The sequence below is a fragment of the Patella vulgata genome, chromosome 8 (genome assembly GCF_932274485.2).
Source record: "Patella vulgata chromosome 8, xgPatVulg1.2, whole genome shotgun sequence".
Lineage (NCBI taxonomy): Eukaryota > Metazoa > Mollusca > Gastropoda > Patellidae > Patella > Patella vulgata.
In genome coordinates, this window is record NC_065886.2 from 46,123,449 (window position 1) to 46,139,895 (window position 16,447).

At 36.9% G+C, this 16,447-nt stretch overlaps 1 long non-coding RNA gene across 1 annotated transcript; it reads left to right on the forward strand.

The window, feature by feature from the left end:
• The first annotated feature begins 695 nt into the window (after window positions 1–695).
• LOC126829558 (uncharacterized) lies at window positions 696–3,430 on the forward strand. The gene is made up of 3 exons (XR_007683448.1): window positions 696–777; window positions 1,256–1,347; window positions 3,342–3,430. It is a non-coding gene; the product is annotated as an uncharacterized LOC126829558 (long non-coding RNA).
• Window positions 3,431–16,447: the final 13,017 nt, after the last annotated feature.

The following is a 16,447-nucleotide window of genomic DNA, read 5'->3' on the forward strand; positions in this document are numbered from 1 at the left end:
GTTTTGAAATTATATCTTGGGAGGTTGGATTGGCGTGGGAGACCCGATTGGCGGCCATTTTGATTCTTGTTTCATGATTTTTTATATTATAAAGATTTTGCCAAGAGTAGACATAAACGCGGGCACAGACTAGAAAAAATCTTTTTACACTTTTGTGTTAGTTGAATTGTAATCTAATTTATGTTTAAAAAAAACAACCTTAAATCAAATAAGCAGATACTTTCCCCAATTCTCCGTTCAACCTCTGACTCTGTGTAATATTATTAGGCCCCTATTTTCCTGATTCAGTCACAGTTAATAAATAATAAATAATGGAACTAGAATCAGTCTCTCTAGTTTCTCTATAGTTTTATTATTTTTTCCAGTCAGTGATGATATGACTCTTTCCACCTTACAGCAATTATTGAGAATTTACCGTTCAAGGACTCCATTGGCATTGAATTGAAGAAAAACTGGTAACAATTTCATTTAATTTTTATATTTTCTATTTTTTTTTTTTACCAATGTCCTACAATGATTAGTGTATGTGAACATACAATCCCAATTAAGTAAAGTATTTATATGACACTTACATGCAACAGAGAGAGAGAAAAATGACATAAACAAGGCCTTACATGTACTTGTATTTGAAGAATCAAGTAGTCCAAGCTATGCCTATATGCATACCGGTAATCAACTACGACGACGATTAGCTAACTTCCGTTTCCACCCTTTCCCTGCACACTGTTCCATTCTACTTAGCCTACAGACGCTAGGTCGTTTCGGGAAAAAGGACAGGTAAGGTTAAATTTAATATGAATAATTCGTTTGCGGGTATGGGTATTTTACTATTTAGCAAACGGAGGAAATCGAATGACCCAGAGAAAAAACTCAAGAGATTGGACAGGCGACTCTACTCCTTGAAATCGAAACCATGCCACTTAACACAATGACAGACCCTGTGATTTCATGTGCATGCATTAACTCCCCCCAGCCCCACCCCATATTGAATAAAAGTATGGCTTATTTCAAATATGATATTTACATATAAAGAAAGTAGAGAGACTTCAATCTTACTAGAAAAATACTAGATTACCTGAAATGAAATGGGGTTTAAAGACAACGTCCTACTGTTCAGCTCTGACTGGTCTAATGCAGTGTGCTAAGAGAAAATGTTTGTCCGGGCAACGACACTATGGCCTACTAACATTTTTTGACTTAATCAAAACTGTCTAGTCAATTTAAGCCAACTAATACATTGCATATTTTTTTTCAGTTACCCACCTCGGAAGATCAAGACAGTTGGAAAGGGCTATTGATATTGTGGAAGCGTTTTCTCACAGATGTTGCTTATCAGACAAAGGCTATGTAAGTACCATGCATATTTGCTTTTTGAATCATTAACTGGTTCTATACACTTGGTGGGGGGGGGGGGGGTGGATTGCCAAATGGTTAGCATGTGCGTGCTGTATCATACGGCCTGTCATTGAGTCAACTGACGTGGTTTCGAATCCCCGGTTGTACGTGACAAGGAGTAGGGTCGCCTGTTCAACCTCGTGGGTTTTCTCCAGGTCCTCCGGTTTCCTCCCACTGCAAAAGACCACTACGCGCAAGCGAATTAATGAAATAAAATTAAACCATATGTTAGTCCCGAAATGACCTAGTTTGTGTCGAGTGGACGTTGAACCCCATTTCTCTCTCTCTCTATACACTTGGTAATCTAGTTCTTCTTTTTGGGGCATAGTCTAGCGCTATGCCATTTCAAATACGATCAACATGAAACTCAGCAGGCTTGTTTGGTTGATATACAGTTTTGATATATTACTTCAAAACTATAAGATGGATGCAATGTTACACCCTTTCATAATCATTATTATGAAGCGTTCAAATGCATGAATTTGTAAAATATAATTAATATCATATTGTAATACTGTTTGCAATACTGTATTCACAATTGCCTTAGTGGAGACAATTGGTAAATCAAATGATTATTTTTTCATTATTGTCTTTTTTTCAAGACTTTTGTTCTGGCTTCTGACCCATTGAGGCATAATAATCTACCTGGGTCTGTAACTTGAAAAGGCACAATAAGTATTATGCAAAGTTGAAACAAAATAGAGACTCAACGTGTGGAAAAATAAGTTGTTTATTTAATAATTCTGAACCGTAGAAAGTATATTTATTGCCAACTCAACCATATACTATCATCTGGGGTTTATGGACCTACTTATAGTCCAACCTTCGACGATGGGTTGTATGTTCAATCTAGTTGGAGGTGTACGATTGAACATACAATAATTCAATAACTCACTTCTCTTAGTATAATCTTATATTCTGTAACAATATCTGACAATGATAATATATACATATAATACTGACCCACAGGCTAGGTAACGTAATAAGGAACAGCATCTAAGAAATAACTTGTCACTATATCAGAGACCTGCCCTTCAGTATGTCCCGCTGCCTGCCTGTGGTTAACTCGCCTTTTTCTAATATATACAATTTTCAGGACTTTTATACCTTAGCTTTGTTTCTTAGTTACCCTAACTTTATAATCCTTAATACCTTACTGGATTAACTTTACAATAGATAATAATTTATGAAACAATGTCTCTCTAATATAATTACAGAGTTTATTTTAATTAGGATTCTGGCTAATCTATAATGGCTGGGGCCTCAAATTAACTATGCTCTAATTCTACCTGGTCATAATACTTGAATATTAAGCCATCAAATTATTTTATAATTTTGAAAATGAAATGAAATGGGGTTTAACATCCTACATCCTAGCTCATAAACTGGGCTAATGAAGACGGGCATACACCATACAGTGTGCTATGAGGGAAATTTTGCCTGGGCAGCGGCACTACAGCCTACTCTTATATCGAATTCAAACTGCCAAGGGATCTTTTACGTGCACGCCAATGTGTACACAGGACCTCGGTTTTTCGTCCCATCCGAACGACTAGACAGTTGTCCTTGTCAGGTCCTCCGTCCTGTATCACTGACAAGGGGAAGACACGTCGGAAAATCTGGATGAACTTTCTCAGCCAATTCAGAGATCGAACACCCGACCTCCAGGCTAGCGAGCCAGCGTCGTACCCATTTAGCCACGTGATCTCCTTATAATTTTGAAAAAGAATGTAGTGATTGTAAAAGCTAATAAGTTATCTGTTGCATTTGGCCTGTTATTTAAATATTTTATTTTTGTTTTTAATGTTAAATATCCCTCTCAAACACAATTATATTTTAATTCTCTCCAGAAATTTGTGTAAAATATATACTGTAAATTAAAACTTTCATCTTTTAACTGTTGAGTCAATTTAAGTCATCTAATACATGTATGTTTTTTTTCTCAGTTAACTACATCAGAAAGATAAAAACAGTTGGAAATGGCTATTCATATTGTGGAAACTTTTCTCACAGAGCTTGATAATCAGGCAAATTGTAAGCAACATACATATTTGTATTTTTAATCAGGAAGTAGTTTTATACACTTGCTTGGTAATCTAGTTATTCTTCTTGGGGCAATGCCTAGGACTCTGCTATTTTAAGTACTTGGCATGCTTGATTTTTGCCAATCACATCCATTGATTTCCTTCAAGTTCTGATAGGGCCTATGTGTATTTTTACAGTAAATAGCAGTAAAATAATGATGGACAATATTTTACTTTTCAAATAGATTTCAATAGATTTTAAAGGGTAATATCCAATTTGTTGTCAATGGAAATAAAATAAGAATGGGTCCAAAAATAATTAGACATTGCCAAGTAAATAGGTGCTGCCATGATGTAGTAGGGAATCTGGATTTGCAGACAATACATGTATGAACCGGGTGAATAGTTGACCTATTATGAGACTTCAGTCCCAAATCTCAAGACTTTTTTCTGACTTAGCCTGACAAGGACAGCTGTCTAGTCCTTCGGATGAGACGAATATTGGAATGCACGTAAAAGATCCCCTGGCAGTTGGAATTCGATATAAGAGTAGACGATAGTGCCGCTGCCCGGGCAAAATATCCCTCATAGCACACTGTGTGGCATATGCCCGTCTTCATTAGCCGAGTATAGGAGTTGAACAGTAGGACGTTAAACCCCATTTCATTTCATTTTTCTCTCTTTTATCCATTTGATTTGAGCATAATAATCTGCCTGGGTCTTTAAGTGGACAAGACACAATAAGCGTTACGCAAAGTTGAAACCAAATAGAGACTCAGTCTCGATGTGGCAAAATAAATTGTTTATTTAAACATTGTATTCTTATTGCCTACTTTTTATTTTTTAGGCTGGAACACCCTTGAAAGAGTATTTGATGCATGATAACAAGAGAACCCAAGCATCAATTTATTTTATACTTCTGGGAAAGAATGCATTTGACCCAATTTTTAAATATTTATTTTTTGTTATTAATGTTAAATTTTCTTCCAAAACACAATTAGATTTTAATTCTCTTCAAATATGTATGTATAATATAGCAAGTAAAGTGACATATAAATCATTTAGAATTTGGTCGGAAATCATAAAGTATTTAATAGGCATTACTAGAAACCAAATGTAGATCAAATACACCCAGAATTACAAAAAACCTTGACCTACATTAAGGTGACTTTCCCTTGCTTATGAAATGAAATACGGTTTAATATCCTGCTTTTCTGTGTTCTTAGAGTGATTCTACCCTACTCTTATATCAAATATTTCAACTGTCAAGGGTTCTTTAAAGGGAACTCAGGGGGGCCAAATGGTTAACACGCACACATTTGATCAGAAGGTCTGTCATTGAGTCAAATAATTCAATTTTCAAGGGTTCTTCAAAGTGAACGCAGTTGGGTTGGTTTCGATTCTGGGGGGTGAGGGGGGTGGGGGGTGGCCGAATGGTTAGCACGTTCGTGCTGTATCATACGGCCTGTCATTGAGTCAACTGGCATGGTTTCGAATCCCCGGTTGTAGACAAGGAGTAGGGTCGCCTGTCCAATCTTGTGGGTTTTCTCCGGGACTTCCGGTTTCCTCCCACTGCTAAAGACCCCTACGCGCAAGCGAATTATTGAAATAAAATTAAACCATATGTTAGTCCCGAAATAACCTAGTTTGTGTCGAGTGGACGTTAAACCCCATTTCTCTCTCTCTCTCTTTTGATTCCAGGCTTGTACCCAATTATCCCTTGCCATATCCAACACTACTGAAAAGTGGGAACTAGGCCGGAAAATCCAGTTGAAATTTCTCGGCCAACGCCTTATACTCACTGAACCACTGTGGCTTATGACTTGTGGTTGTATATAATTTTTTTGTACATATGATATTTTTTTATTTCAATTCTGTAATCTTGATGCTTTGCTTCTTTTATTTATAAAATATTCATTTTGTTTGGGTTTTTTTTGTTATGAGGAAAAGGCTATACATCATTTTATTACTCCTGCAAAATAGTGCATTTTTCTTTTGTTAGTTTTCTGTGTATGCTAGTTATTTCTAGATGCCTCACAAATCACTTGTAGTGTGATTTTGTAGCACTTTTCAGTTTTTGAAATTGTTTCAATTTAGTGCATAATTAATCTTATTAGTGCTTGAATTGGATGTTATTAAATTTAGATATATTTGAATTATATATTTTGGGGTATGGGGTAGGGATACTGTGTACATATCTTTATATTCTCAGTTCTTGTTTTGGGGTAAAGAACAATTTAAATAGCTATTTTATATTTTGTGATGGGTAAAGTGGGGGGGGGGGGGGGGGTCATTATATACAACACAATATAATTAGTATTAGAATTCTCTGTTTTTCTGTTAACATTTCAAATATCTATTTTGATGTATTAATTTACCTTTTCCTATGATTTTATGAATAAATAATAATCTTACAAATTTTTTTTGGTTTCCTTCTTTTATCAAACTTTACAGGTCTAACAGAGCAAAGAGAGGGGTCCTGCATAGAAAGGTTGCTATACTGGATATAAATTGGGGAAAAATACAACACAAGTTTTTGTTGATGGTTATACACAAGTTTGTATGAAACCACACAAGTTTCAGAAATTTTAACACAAGTTTCAGAAATTTTAACACAAGTTTCAGAAATTTCAACACAAGTTTCAGAAATTTCAACACAAGTATTGTGTAGATTTTACACAAGTTTCAACACAAGTTTTGTGTTGTTTGATACATTTTAACACAAGTTTTGTGTTGTTTCAACATTTAACACAAGTTTTGTGTTGTTTCAACACAAGTTTGTGTTGTTAAATAGAGACACCTTACTTGTGTTGAAACCAACACAAGTTTGTGTTGTTTCAACACAAGGTTTTTTTCAGTGTATCAAGCGTTAGAAATGGGGAAAAGGAGGGCTGTAAATTCTTCAGCGCATGCTATCATTAGATGTTTTCTTGTATTAGTTAACATATTATCAATGGTAAGTTGGGTTTTTTTCCAGATTTTAAGCCCCTTGTATAAATGACTGAGACATTATCATCGAGTATTTCCATTTGGCCGTTTAAGTCAATCCGCTCATGCGTATAATATATGATCATATACGGTAAGGTTTGATTGAAACTAAATGTGACGGGCGTTAAGTCACGATATAACGATCTTTTAGAGGCATTTAGTAACTGGATAGAGCAATAAACTATAACACATATTTGAAATGTCGCCCAAATAAATCACCCGATCCGCCTATTATTAGCCTGCTAGTAGTAGAAAGTTGTTAGTCATTTTTAGATGCTCGTAGCAGCGCTAAGGGTGCCTCTGGGGGTAAATTGTTAGCCGTTACAGTAACAACTAAAAAGGGCAGCCTTTGTTATCTACTATAGTAGTAACTAACAAGGGCCGTATAATTTTTAATTTTCCTAATAAATAAATCGAGACTTGGAAAACTAACTTTATTCCCATTTTCTGGTTATTGACGAAATGTGTACTTCTTTAATAAACAACTAAATTACTAATATTTTACTGCGGCCAAAATATTTATGAATAATACTAAAATAGGGATTAAAGATGAGATTTTGTGTAGATAATCAAGGCCCTATCCTATTTATAGGAGGAAACTGTGCGCTGTATGCATATATATTATTATTTAATGAACTTTCTTTTCAGAGGTCCCTATATTCTAATTTCGACAATTATAACATATACACTGTACATTGCATAAACTTCTCTCGAACAGTTCTGAGTCGCTTTTTGATCCACCATTTTATAATTTGCTCCCTTTACTATAGGAGTATTCTTCCCGTCTTAATGGATGTTTTGGTACATTAAAATCTGATCTTATCTATTATCTATTACAATCGTATTTCTGACTATAGCAGTAACGATTTGTAGGCCTACTAATTTAATAAAAGTAAAAAACCCCACGTAATTTGTCCTTTCGTTTTAAATGTATCGAATGCTAAAGTATGAAAACATTTGTTAGCTATGTAAATTCATCAAATCAAAAGTTCTAGAAAGATTTGGAATATTCTGATTCTGTAACAAATGTAAATTTATATTTCGGTCATTTTTGAAAATAGTGAGTTACTAGGGATTCGTCGTGGCCTAGATTCCGATTTGACTTTTAATGGAGGTATAACCGTGGCTGTAACAGGGACTTTCTTCTACGCTGCTACGAGCATCTAAAAATGACTAACAACTTTCTACTACTAGCAGGCTAATAATAGGCGGATCGGGTGAATAAATCAGTAATTTTTCTTCCATAAGTATGTGTTATAGTTTATCACGATATAACATGATTAAATCGCAATCATGATTTGGGGTAATCAAATTTATAAAATTTGGAACATATTTCGTATTATTATTAGGGTTTCACACTGCGTAGCTTGTGTGAAACACTATTGTTTTTGTTCGTATTATTATTAGGGTTTCACACTGCGTAGCTTGTGTGAAACACTATTGTTTTTGTTCGGATTATTATTAGGGTTTCACACTGCGTAGCTTGTGTGAAACACTATTGTTATTATTATTATTCCATTTGAGTATATCTCAGAAACTACTTGTCGGATCGATTCGATGTCTTCGGTTTTACTGGGAAAGTGGGTTTGACTTAAATTTTAAAGCTATTTCTAACGTTCTGCGACACGTTCTGTCGTTTTTCGAAATTTTGCCGTAATGTTATCAATAATTGTCGGATTGTAATATTTGATACATTTTGACAGCCTGAGACAAGACACATAGCTACAGTTCTTTAGATTTTTTATTTTCGACGAATCTTTGGAGATATTAGGCGCCAAAGTTTGAAAATTAAAATTTTTACGAAAAACTTTTTTATTAATGAATATTTTTATGTGGTATTTTACCCAGGGTTCAAGAGTCATCTGATTTGACCAAAAATGGCAACATTTTTAATCACCTTATTTTTCCTTGGCCCCCATTGGCTTATTTAGTTTTTCAGTCCTGGATTAATTATTTATTGTTCGATTTGTATAAAACAAAGTTCATATGCTCCGTGGTCCAAAATGTCATTTTTTTGTTTAGGCAAAGTTGCCTTTCGGCAACGGAAGTGACGTAAATTTAGCAAAAACTACAATTTTGACAGTTCGGTACCACTTTTTGAAAGCAAATATTATTTTTTTTCAAATCTGGTATGACTGAAAGGGTGTGCCCTGTAAAAGGCGCAGTAAAAAATCGGGCTCAGTTTTTTTGAAATTTCGATTTCGTTTTCGGTTCATTTCGATTTAAAGGTGAAAAAAGGTGAAAAAATGGGCTATTCACAACCCATTCAGGCTTTTCATATTTTAAAATATTTCTTCGCAACGTTCATAAACTTGTAGCAATAATCCATACGAAGAGAATGTATGTGAAAATTAGTTTGTAATATAAGCAGTTGCCGAGAAATGGCAATTTTGCATGAGTCACTATTTATGCTAGTTTGCCTGTAAAAGCGTCAATTATTATTGGATTTTCATAATAATGACACCATTTGATGCGTAATGTCAATTTTAACTAGGTCAAACCAATTTAACATTTTCAATGTCACCGGAAATGACGTAATTTGGGCAAAAACTGTATTTATAGCCTCCGAAACAAATATTTTATTCAAATGAATCGTATTTGTTATTTTTTTTAAATTTTGATATTCGATCCAAATCAACTAATAGAATGAACCCATACGATCATATAGATATCACAAAATGGTTTCTAACTTGTTCTTGTTCAGTTGCGGAGAAATAGGCGATTATCAACAGATCACTTTTCAAGGTTTTTGGTCCATAAAATTGTCAATTATTATTCGATTTTCATAAAATTTTCACTGTGTGATAGCTAATGCCATTTACGATTTCATACAAGTAATTTAAGGTTTTCATTATCACCGGAAGTAACGTCATTTTGGCAAAAACTGTGTTTTTAGCCTTCAAAACAGATATTTTATTCAAATGAGTCTGATTTGTAATGTTTTTAAAATTATGATATTTGATTCCAATCGACAAATAGATTGAACCCATACGATCATACAGATACCAGGAAATGGTTTCTAACTTGTACGGTTGCAGAGAAATAGACGATTTTCTACAAGTCACTGTTCAAGGTTTTTGGTCTATGAAAGTGGCAATTATTATTCGATTTACATACAATTTTCACCATGTGATGCCTTATGCCATTTCTGATTTCATAAAACTAATTGAACATTTTCATTATCACCGGAAGTACTGTACACTTACATGTAACAAATGTATAAAATGAATTGATATTGCTGGATTTGGTTGATTCGGCGTCCATTTTATTTGATGTGTGCAATGCTTATGTGAAAACTTGTTTAATGGTTTCATTGGTACCAGAAGTGACATGTTTAGGGTAATGTGACACCGGTGAAACCCGTCATTACTGCTTCGCAGTTCTAGTTATTATTATTATTATTAAACATCTGGTGTAAATAGTTTCTATAGTTACATCACTCCACGCGGTGGAGAATAACGATGTAATTGTCAAAGAAATCAACTCCACTTGCCCGATCGATTGTTGGTCATAATTTATCCAGTCGACAACTATGTTAAGTAATATGGTAGGGTATCGCTGCCAATATTGATCGTGGACATTTTATGCTTAGATTAGGTATAGACAATTCAGGTTGATGGCTAAATACTTTTAAACAAGATAAATATGTAATTAGATAATATGTGTCATCTATTTATTTTGGGATTTCGAGGGGGGGGGGGCACCAGCTTGTTTTTGATAATATATGATATTGTCTTTTCAACTCTGTATATACTTCTGTTAGTCACAAACTGGCTCTCTTCTAATGAAACACGTATTTAATCTCATATGTGCTTTACAAGCTACATATGGCGATGGCTCGTAACCATTTTCCATATTATCGGACGCGATTTAACCAGAAGTTTACAGGCAGTTAAACAGACGAATGAAGAGCAACATCAGTTCAGCCGCTGCCGTGGCAGAGGGGCGAAATGATTATCTTAAACTATTCGTGTACTCTGTTGATGTTATTGCTTATGTTTTTGGTGTAGTTTAGTTCCTGTTTAATTTATGTTCCTGTTGTATTTATGTAGCTGTTTTATATTTATGTTTCTGATGTAAATAAATCATATATTTACGAAACACCTCTGTTACACCAGTTTGTGTCGATATACGCGAGCTTGTGACTAGAAAATCGCCAGTTGACAACCAGTTGCTGCGTGTTGCTCGTGTTCAACTTTTCGGGAAACTAGTTGTACTAAGTTTTTCTAAAATGACCGATCTATGCGGAAACGGCTACTGATTGTACCCAGTTTGTAAGACCAAGAGGTCACATGAGGTCAGTCGTAGCAGTCGTGTTGACCGTATCGAAAAGTACCCGAACGTATCTGCACGTTGCAGATTTTGGACTCAATAGAGACTTTTGGCAAGCGTAAATTCCAGGTCCGTATCCGTATGGATTTTGCGTGTGACCTCATCAATGTGTGTGTATTTCTTATACGTGATACGTCACACGGATACGGAATAGGTCCGTATAACATCATTGTCTTTTTGCTACTTTTAGACGTGAAATGTTGTGTCAGCGTTTTTATGAATCTGTGTATCCTAGAACACGAAGGTGTATAAAACACGAAGGTGTATAAAACACGAAGGTGTATATTTGATGTGATTTTAAAGACTGGAATTTAATCATTATTTTTTAGGAGTTTTTCTCGGAATTTTCTTATTTTTCCTGTTTGTCTGTCTGCATGCTGATTGATCTACGTGGTAAATTTAGGGAGGTGGGACCATGCAAATCTGTAAATGATGTGATTCTACGGTAAAGGGCTATAAAAATTATGAAATTAGTGAAACCATAAATTGCTGTCGAGTCTAGGTATTTGTAGGTTAGGCACTTGACTCACACTGATGGTGATTTTGGTAGATAACCGCCATCATGTTGCAATAGAACTAAGCTCAGCTACCCATACGCACGCGGCGCGAAAGTCTCCCAAAACTCTAAAACTACATTGACGCAACGTATCACGTATACGATACGGATACGCAATACGGATGTGAAAAATTCCGCTCGCCAAAAGTCTCTAATAGGGACAATCCTATGGTAACTCATCGCACGATAGTGGGAACCTGACATTACTGCCAGTTGCCGGAGTGCCGTGAAACGCCGAACGTGAAGAGCGATTGCAACCCAGCTAGCTGGCCGTTCTTCCTAAACTCGCGGACAAAATTGGCACTATGCCTAATGGAGGCACCATGATGGCCGATGATCAGAATGGTAATTCTTAAGTTGCACATCCCCTGGGTTTAGGGGCTGTACGCCCCCGAAATCGCGGAAAAAGTCGATTTAATTCAAATTTTTACGGACAAGGTTAATCTTCGCTACATATGTTCACGTTGCTAAGGCAAATTTGAAAAGTGCCCTTCAGAACAAAAAATCCCGTGGCTTCTTGTTTCAGAATGCCCCCTAGTGTCCTGAGTATGTAGGGTTATTTCAAATATGACGGACAACTTTTGATTCCTTTTTCAGCTGATGGGGTATGGCCCCAAAGTAAATAAAACAACTTCACAACAGAATCCCCTGGGTTCCTACTCCAGAATGGGTTCCGAGCTGAACACATCACACAATCCCAGTAGAAGACTGATTTGTTCCAAGCATGGCGGACAAAATTCTTCTTTCGTGTGAATGGAGCCACAATTGACCTTAAATAAAAAGTGCCCTTCAGAAGAGAATATCACCTGGTTTCTGTACTTCAGAACGCTCTCTACTGACCCCGATAGACATGTTTATTTCAAATATGACGGACTACTTTGATTCCTGTTTCAGCTGATAGGGTATGAACCCAAAGTAAATAAAACGCCACTTCAGAGCAAAAAATCCCCTGGGTTCTTCCTACTGACGAGGAATTTTTGCAGGTTCCCCTAGGTACATTCCTCTGGAAGGTCATATGGAAGAACCGAAAGATTAACAACTATCAAATGTAACATGTCAAACAATACGAACAGAAGTTCAAATATTTACTAAAAAAACCGAATCATTACAATACAATTTCAAGTATTTGCTTAAAAAACAATGTTGGTGTCAGCTATTATAACGATAGAACTGGTTAAGCACATTCTAAATATAATTTTAACACAGATCATTGCTACGATAGATGCCTAAAGAAGATTTCATTTCACGAGGCGCCTTACGATCCACCCACTCTAGTCAAAGTCTAAGATCTCGACTCGTCGGATGATGGTTGCTCGATATTCGTATCGTCCATCTCATCGCTAACTTCAGCATCAGGCGGGACCAACGAGTTTGGGATTTGTTTCCAAACCAGATAAATTCTTATCTTCCTTCAACTATATAACTACCAGCCATATCGTTTGTCGGGAAGTTGATTTATGACCTTCTGGTCGCTTGACGACCACATCTTTGCTATGAAGGCGGTTCTCCATATTTTAGGAGCAACCCCTGCCTCACATTGAGGTATTATGGAACTGTCAATGCCCTTGGCAGTTTTCAAAGGGCTTTTACCTTTCGCAAGAAAGTAGCTTTCTACATATTGGTATCTATACTCGTTAAGAGTGAGCTGAGTGTTTTTTACACCATATATGCTAGCCACTAATTTGTTCAAAACACCAACTGTCGTTTCACTAATTCCATCTTGAAATGCGAGGTCGATAAAAGCATTTTGTGTAGGCTTACTCTCTAGGAGTTTTTTGAACGGGACCCGTTTCCCTTTTCTATGTAAAACGCCGCGGAGAAGTCCGAGCCTGTGAAGCGATGAAAAGCTGGGAGGGCCAATCATACATTTCTTCCCAAGTATGCCCCAATAGGCTCAAATATCGTCTATTGTTCTTATCTTAGGCAGTGTCCCAATATCGAACCATACTTCGCAACCCAACTGGATGGTGTGATGCAGTATTATCACGACAATATCTGTGTCATCGGCTCTTACTGATACTTTCTTTAAACCGATACCATCGAGATACTTCACAGCGTAACAGACCAGCGTGTCGGCCTCTTGATGATCGAAGTTACTGAGATTATTGTTGACTTTATGTAGGACATGGCCGGCATCCACCCATAAATGGTGACATACGCCTAGATGTAGTTTGTAGATATGACGCGTTTCTATGAATGGTACATACTCGTCATTCTGTCAATGTAGAATGAAAAACGATGGGATCGCCCGTTTGAATGCGCCTCGATTCATGTTGACTGCCCATGTTCCAGTCAGTCTGGCCGTATAAAATTTTTTCAGAATCCACAACAACTGCTTCAATTCCTTCTGGGGTATCTTCCATGTTTTCTTGTGTTTGAATCTTTTCGAACTCTTCCAACAAGTTAGACTTGACCGTGTGATGGACAGTTCCATCAATACTGCACATTGACAGTGGTATGGGCGTCAATGGATATTTGAATACAAATGGTAGGCTGAGATCCATCTTAGCACCCGTGAATGCCAACTGTCTCATCAGATCTCTCGTACATTTAACTTTTTGGCCAATTTTTTGTCCTTGGTCGTTCGGTTTTTCACTGCCTCGAACCTGAAGGTAAGTACTTTCTCATTTCGTATAGGTTTTTCAAACCGACCTCATCCACCATACATTCATCAACAAAGGTCTTATGGCGTTCCTTTCCTCGACTTTTTAGCGTCAGAAGATATGACTTTACCGATTTGCTGGCGACCTTCCCGGACGATATATTTAGAAGTTTATCATAGGTGGTTTCTTCATACGCTCTTGCACAAACTGCTCGGCTTCGCCCATATCAACAAACTAATTTAACGCCTGTACAATATTGGTACGGAGTGTTTTAGTCAAGGTCCATTTCACTTTGTGTTGAGTATTCTCTGCCACCAACTATTCCAGTTTTTCTTGATACAGCGTCACGGTTTACAGTTTGCTCTAAAACAAGGTCGATCGGGCATCGTAAAACTGCTTGTCAGTGCGGCGTATAGTAAATCCACCGCTTTCCAAAAATCTCTCGTAGACCAGGGTGTGACAGTCCATGTTGGTTTGATCCATTTGAAATTTGGACATATACTTGGCGAAATTCACGTGGTTTGTCACAAAGAAGGAAGTCTATGATTGGAGTGATTGCTTTGGTATACAATTTGATATTATGAAAGTACTTCACGTTCTGAATATGACACATGTAGAATCTCGCAGTATCTCCCAGCTTACCTTCCAATGTGTTTTTCGTATATTGATTATACTTTTCATACAAATCAGTGAAGTCTTTCGAAGTCGCCATCTGTTCCACAGTTTCTTCTGGAAAAGAGTGATCTTCGATATTTTTCACCATATCTATCAGTTGTTCTCCGTCAGATTCGTGCAACTTTTCTAATACTAACGCAAGCATAGGATGAATCCGTTTTCATCTGTTAAAATGTGATCCACTTATGAAGCCGCGTACTGAACCGGAGGCTAAGACTTCGGAATCAATCAGAATTTCAGACAATCCACAGCTGTCTATTATCTTTACGAGAGTACTAAAAAAATGCCATCTCCATGTGAAATACGCCCGGCATTATAAAAACATTATCAAATTTCGGTTTCTCTGTGGCTTGTATATGAATTGCCGGCTTAGCTGCACTCAGATCATACGTGACAATACCAGAAGCTTGTTTGATTTCTTGAGCACATTTCTGAGCGCGTTCGAGTGTTTCATACAGAACATTGTTCTGTGTGATTGGGTCCTTTATATTTTTCATATACATAACTGAACGTTTTGGCAAGGTGTCTATATAGAACGTAGAATTATGTCCGCACCACATTGGGTACATGTCATGGATCATCAAAGCATGGTTCAACAGAAATAACATTTCGAGGTTGCGACCTTTACCATCACAGTAATTTTTGTCCCAACTTAGTTCAGTGTTGTACACGAAGACATTCATTTTTGGCGTCTTTCTGTATGGTTCAAGGGGCTGATCGTCCTGCACTTGCAAACGGCGTTTCTTTCCGCTTATAAAATATCCTGATTGATCGGATGATTTTGTAGATTTTTCAGATACTGGATCCTCGGTAACGTCTGTTAATGTTTAGTACGTTATTCCTTGAGTATCATGCAGTGTATTCATACCTGATAGTGTGCGTGTTAACTTGTCGTAGTTGTCAAAGCATTACTAGTGGATCTATTGGCTACAGCGGCTGCCGGACTAGCTCAATCCATGGCCTTTATCATGGTTGCGGCTTCGGTTTCCATCTCTTCAATGAAATGGTAGTTCGTCGTATGTCCCATATGATTCAAGTAAGTTAGGACAGCTTTACTGCCCGTAAGATGGTTTATTACCGCTGCTAAAGCTTTATGTATAAAAAGGCTTGACTTGGCCATTACGGGCACAGAATAGGGCGCCTTGGCTTGAACAAGAAGCCCGTAATTTCACCATTTCGGTGTGCCGTTCTAAGCAAGGACCTCCATAAAGCACGCGAAAGAATAAAGTTTGCAGTTCAGGAGGCTCTGCTTCTCCTTTCCATAAATCATTCATGGTGGCATTATCGGGGACATTCACCTTAGTTGCTTTTAAATACTTCCTTAATTTCATGGCCGTCTTAATTATGCTTCCTTGATCTGATGAATCGAAGTCATAAATAGTGTGTGATTGCGCATACTGTGGATTGTACAGGAGTACACCCTGACGTTTTCAACGCGAGGTTGTCACATTCAAATTGTCGGAGCTAAATTTGCGCAACAAGACAGTTTTCAAATAGTCCCACTCGAAAAACCCTCTGCGCCTTCCTCAACACAGATGGAACAGTATCGCGAATATACAGATGTTAAAAGTTCAGCCCTTCTGTTTTTTTATAATATATTCTTCAATATACTTGCAAATCCCTGTATATGCAGCCCTATCGATCTCTTTGCTTCTCTTTTCAGTACCACAACTCGGAGATGAACGGTGGTTGCTCTATTCATTAGCTTAGACCGGTATTGGTGATGAAACTGTACCTCCGCTGCGACGAAATCTTGTATGGAACACTATTTCTAAAGACCCCTACGCGCAAGCGTATTATTGAAATAAAATTGAACCATATGTTAGTCCTGAAATGACCTAGTTTGTGTCGAGTGGACGTTAAACCCCATTTCT